Source organism: Odocoileus virginianus, chromosome 7 (assembly GCF_023699985.2).
Source record: "Odocoileus virginianus isolate 20LAN1187 ecotype Illinois chromosome 7, Ovbor_1.2, whole genome shotgun sequence".
Lineage (NCBI taxonomy): Eukaryota > Metazoa > Chordata > Mammalia > Artiodactyla > Cervidae > Odocoileus > Odocoileus virginianus.
In genome coordinates this window covers 41,917,469-41,923,468 of record NC_069680.1, presented here as the reverse complement: position 1 = coordinate 41,923,468, position 6,000 = coordinate 41,917,469, and the positions used below count along the sequence as shown (strand labels likewise).

General features: G+C 41.5%; 1 pseudogene; it reads left to right on the top strand.

The window, feature by feature from the left end:
- The first annotated feature begins 893 nt into the window (after window positions 1-893).
- On the top strand, window positions 894-2,161 carry LOC110143865 (obg-like ATPase 1 pseudogene; annotated as a pseudogene).
- The last annotated feature ends 3,839 nt before the right edge of the window (window positions 2,162-6,000 follow it).

Genomic DNA, 6,000 nt, shown 5'->3' with positions numbered 1-6,000 from the left:
ACACCAGGAAGGTTCTGACAATGTGCTTTAGTGTCAAGCTCCCATTGGCCCTAGAGAACATCGAGTCCCATTGGACTTTGATAAGCAAGTTGCTTTCTGTTTCTCTTGGTCCATTTTTTCCCCAAGTTCTATCAAAGGATTGTGTTGGGATTTTTCCTGGTGGTCCAGTGGTTAAGACTCTGCACTCCCAATGCAGGGGACACAAATTTGATCCCTAATTGGGAAACTAAGTTCCCAGATGAGTGAGGTGCAGCCAAAACCTCAAGAGCAATGAAAAGGACAGTGAGGTACTTTTCCCCACAAATGCACTGTTCAGGTGGGAGATGCTATGCATCTGAGATTTATGTGGAAGGAAAAATTACATCAAAGATATTGTCCTTCGTCCCTGAAATCATCATGATAAATGCAGCTGTAGCCCACTTTCCTCCAATCAGCCTTCATAATCTTGTATGGCAAACAGGTCAAATTTGTCACTGCCAAATGCAGTAGATTCTTATGTGTGGTTTTGGAAAGAAACAAATCATCAGAAAAATTTCCAAATGCTCTGCCAAGTTATATAGCTCCACACTGTTTCTCTAACAGTAGAGAAATAGGGAAGTTTGGCAATTCCAATTTTATCTCAATTTTTAAATCCTCTGGAAGTTTTGCAAATAGCAAAAAACCTCTTCCCCAAGGTTGAGTATGTCAAACTCTAATAGGGAGATCTATAGAACCAAGCTTGAGGAATACACCAAGAAAACGACTGTGCTATAAGGTTTTAAAGGTACAGAACCTGCCACACTTGGGCATCCACATTCAACTTAATAACTCATTTGCATCATGCGGTAGAGTTAGCAAAGAACTTTAAAAAAAAAATACCTGCTCTCCTCTTTCCTCCCCGCCTCCCACTGCCACTGGGACTCTGTGTCGTCGCGCGCTGCAAGCACGATGCCCCCCAAAAAGGGAGGTGATGGAATTAAACCACCCCCAATCATTGGAAGATTTGGAACCTCCTTGAAAATTGGTATTGTTGGATTACCAAATGTTGGGAAATCTACCTTCTTCAATGTACTAACCAATAGTCAAGCTTCAGCAGAAAACTTCCCATTCTGCACTATTGATCCAAATGAGAGCAGAGTACCTGTGCCTGATGAAAGATTTGACTTTCTTTGCCAGTACCACAAACCAGCAAGGAAAATTCCTGCTTTTCTAAATGTAGTGGATATTGCTGGCCTTGTGAAAGGAGCTCACAATGGGCAAGGCCTGGGAAATGCCTTTTTATCTCATATTAGTGCCTGTGATGGAATCTTTCATTTAACACGTGCTTTTGAAGATGATGATATCACACATGTTGAAGGAAGTGTAGATCCTGTTTGAGATATAGAAATAATACATGAAGAGCTTCAGCTTAAAGATGAGGAAATGATTGGGCCCATTATAGATAAATTAGAGAAAGTGGCTGTGAGAGGAGGAGATAAAAAATTAAAACCTGAATATGACATAATGTGAAAAGTCAAATCCTGGGTTATAGATCAAGAGAAACCTGTTCGATTCTATCATGATTGGAATGACAAAGAGATTGAAGTATTGAATAAACACTTATTTCTGACTTCAAAACCACTGGTCTACTTGGTTAATCTTTCCGAAAAAGACTACATTAGAAAGAAAAACAAATGGTTGATAAAAACTAAAGAGTGGGTGCACAAGTATGACCCAGGTGCCTTGGTCATTCCTTTTACTGGGGCCTTGGAACTCAGGTTGCAAGAATTGAGTGCTGAGGAGAGACAGAAGTATCTGGAAGTGAACATGACACAAAGTGCTTTGCCAAAGATCATTAAGGCTGGGTTTGCAGCACTCCAACTAGAATACTTTTTCACTGTAGGCCCAGATGAAGTGTGTGCATGGGCCATCAGGAAAGGGATGAAGGCTCCTCAAGCTGCAGGAAAGATTCACACAGGTTTTGAAAAAGGATTCATTAAGGCTGAAGTAATGAAATATGAAGATTTTAAAGAGAAAGTTTCTGAAAATGCAGTCAAGGCTGCTGGAAAGTTCAGACAACAAGGCAGAAATTATATTGTTGAAGATGGAGATATCATCTTCTTCAAATTTAATACACCTCAGCAACCGAAGAAATAAATTTTAATTATTGCTCAGATAAAATGTACAACTTCCAAGAGGCATATACTTTTTTTTTTTTAATTAAAATTTCTGAAAACTGAAAGGGGAGGTAAAGTTGGGGTGATGGGAATCTTCCACAAACAATTATTTTTATTTGTTTTAAAATTAAAATACTGTGTACCTCCAATGAGATGCAAGTTCACTAAATGTGAACAGCTTTGCTTTTCACGTGATTAAGACCCTACTCCATATTGTAGAAGCTTTTCAGGAACCATATTACCGTCATGATACTTCATTAATCTCCATCATGTATGCCAAGCCTGACACATTTGACAGTGAGGACAGTGTGGTTTGCTCCTCTTTGAATCTACAGATAATGCATGTTTTATAGATGTCTACACTCAATAAAACATTTGACAAAATAAAACAAAAATACCTATATTAATCAGGTGATTTTTGCGTTAGTTTTTTTTTTTGACACAAGGAAAATGAAACTTAGAAGGATAAAGATCACTGAGAAAAAAGCCTCAATCTTCAGATTCCGAATTACAATCTTTTCCATACCCCCAATGTTTCCGTTTATCTTTTGCCCTTGGTGTTGAAAGTAGGACTGGTGTAAATTTGAAGAGGAGCTCTGTAGACTTGGAATAGTTTGTCTACCCTTTGGTCTGAGAAAAGCAGGACTGTCAGTATTTCTGGGAATGTGTATGACTGCTAAGTTGCTTCTGACTAAGCTAAGTCATATCTGACTCTTTTATGACCCCATGGACTGTAGCCTGCCAGGCTCCTCTGAGCATGGGATTTTCCAGGCAAGAATACCTAAGTGGGTTGTCATTTCCTTCTCTGGGGAATCTTCTCAACCCAGGGATCGAACCCACATGTCTTATGTCTCCTGCACTGGCAGCCAGGTTCTTTACCACTGGTGCCACCTGGGAAGCCTGGGAACATGCCTGGGAATATGGGTTTTGGAAATTCCTAGGGCAAGGAGAGCCATGGTGAGTCCTCTATCACACGCAGTCTTCCTCCCACTAAGGTCAGAGCTGGGACCTCCTTTATAGCAGGAACATGGGCTCCCAACTGAAGGGAATAACATTCCTCAGTTGTATTTTCAGGTTTAACATATGACAGGTACCTAAGGAAATCAATAAACATTCTCTCCAGTTTGGAACAGAAAGAACTCTGTTCTCTCTTCTATTCCTTGTAGTTTGAGGTTGAGATTTAGCTGTGACAAGTGAAAACATCAGTCAACTGATGATGGGACTGCTTTTGGGTTCAAAGAGATTTTTCAGCCCTTTGTAAAACCTATAACATGATAAGGTATCAGTATGTCAGCCCTGTGTACTTAAAATTATTTTCTTTGCCAGCATAATGATAAGTTCATTGTGCCAAACTGCTCATCAATTTTAACTTTAAAAGTGTTCCCAGAGGTGGCTTGGCGTACAGTGTCCAATGCACATATTCTCCATAGAGGTCCAATACTCATTCTTGTGAGATTTCACTTGGATGAGTTCTTTACTGGAGATAACAGAGTCCCCTCCTGTTAGCTAAAGAAGAAAGGGCTTTATGAAGGGAGAGAGGTCACTTGCAGTGACCTTTGTGAAGGTTAACAACAGAGAATTGAGACTGAGCTTCTAGGAACATCTTGCCTCCCCACCCTCCTGCTCCCGCCACCACCAACTTAAACTGCAGAACTGATCTGGTTAGGGGTGGGCTGTCTTGGTCATAGTTATGGAATAAGGAAGCAACTCAGAGTCATGCTGCCATGACATAAACTAGTAAGACAGATGTCCCCTGCCCTCTCTGCCCAAGTAGCTCAGTTCTGAATCAAGGTCTCGCATGAGTGCCTCTGAAAGGCAAAACCTAAACTACATCTGGCATTCAGGCAAATGAGGATCTAGCCTCTGCACACAGGTGGGCCTAGAAAGGGTGTGGAGTGAAGTTTGCCACAGTATCTGCTGCAGGGCTTTAAGCTGCCTCTCTGCTGTCCTCCGGGATATTAAAGAGCACAGCTGACTTCCCTCCACGGGTCCTCCCATCTGTCCTCTGTGTCTATTACCCATCCGTTCATCCGAGTTTTGCACTTTTGGTATTGTTTCCTTTTGCAAAAAAAGAAAAAGAAAACAACCAGATACTGAATGTATTTAAAAGATAAAGATTTCAAAAAATATATAATCACAGCAGCATTATCTCACTAACATTCTAAATAATAATCCCTTAATATCACCAAATAGCTAGTTGGTTTTTTCCCAACTGTCTCAATTTTGAAAAACAGTTTGAATCAGGTTCCACAGAGAGCACAATCTGGGTGTTATATGAAATAGTTCAGTTCAGTTCAGTCACTCAGTTGTGTCCAACTCTTTGCAACCCCATGAATCGCAGCAGGCCAGGCCTCCCTGTCCATCACCAACTCCCGGAGTTTACCCAAACTCATGTCCATTGAGTCAGTGATGCCATCCAACCATCTCATCCTCTGTCGTCCCCTTCTCCTCCTGCCCTCAGTCTTTCCCAGCATCCGGGTCTTTTCAAATGAGTCAGCTCTTCGCATCAGGTGGCCAAAGTATTGGAGTTTCAGCTTCAGTATCAGTACTTACAATGAACACCCAGGACTGATCTCATTTAGGATGGACTGATTGGATCTCCTTGCAGTCCAAGGGACTTTCAAGAGTTTTCTCCAACACCACAGTTCAAACGCATCAATTCTTCAGCGCTCAACTTTCTTTATAGTCCAACTCTCATATCCATACATGACTACTAGAAAAACCAGAGCCTTGACTAGATGGACTTTTGTTGGCAAAGTAATGTCTCTGCTTTTTAATATGCTGTCTAGGTAGGTAGCTCAGATGGTAAAGCGTCTGCCGACAATGTGGGAGACCCAGGTTCGATCCCTGGTTGGAGAAGAACCCCTGGAGAAGGAAATGGCACCCCACTCCAGTGATCTTGCCTGGAAAATCCCATGGATGGAGAAGCGTGGTAGGCTACAGCCCATGGGGTCACAAAGAATCGGACACAGCTGAGCAACTTCACTTTCACTTTCTAGGTTGGTCATAACTTTCCTTTTTAAAAGTAAGTTATTCTTCAATTATTCCAAGAATTAAAGAATGAAAAAGGATGTAACCATTAGCATGGAGCATATGAAATTAGCATGAAACCTTTTAAGGCCCCTACCCTGCAGGCATAAGTAAAATATTAAGAGAATTCATAGTGTCAATGACTATCGGTTAATGGTTTAGGAATTGGGCGCTTGGGAAAGTCTCCCTCAGTGTCAGGATGTTAAGAGACCGAAGGCATGGTCAGCTTCATCATCTGCTAATGAGGAGTGAACACATGACTTATCTATCCCCAGAGGCTGCAATGCCAAGTCCAGGGTGGGAGTGCGATAGACAACAAGAGTTTGATGAAAGGCAAGATGTCTTGTCTGGGAATCTAGAGCCCTGGATTCACATCCTAGGATAATTATTATTTAATCATGTTCACTTTTAACCATCCTTTCCTGTTCTGGAAGCCCTTTAACCTTTGTATGTTTCCTCATCTGTAGAATGGGTAGAACATACGTGAGTGTCTTGGGGTAATGAATTGAAAAGGATAGCCATCCGTATCCTAGCAAACAGGATTTGTCTGGCCAGTCACAAGACAGAGTACTAACTACTATATGATCATGGCTGTGTGGCCATTCAGACAGAAATAAAACACATGTACAAAATATTCACAGTGATTACATTTTCCCCTCACCTGGAGATAGTCTTATTGCTGACTATTGGAGCCCAGTCTCTTGCTGGACCCCACAAATCCCCTTGGCCCAACATTTCTCCTTCACTGACTCTGTCACAGTGCTTGGAATCTCCTTGATTCTCACATCCTTAGTGTTCTGGTATGGGCGTTCAACTGTTGTCTGGGATAAATGCT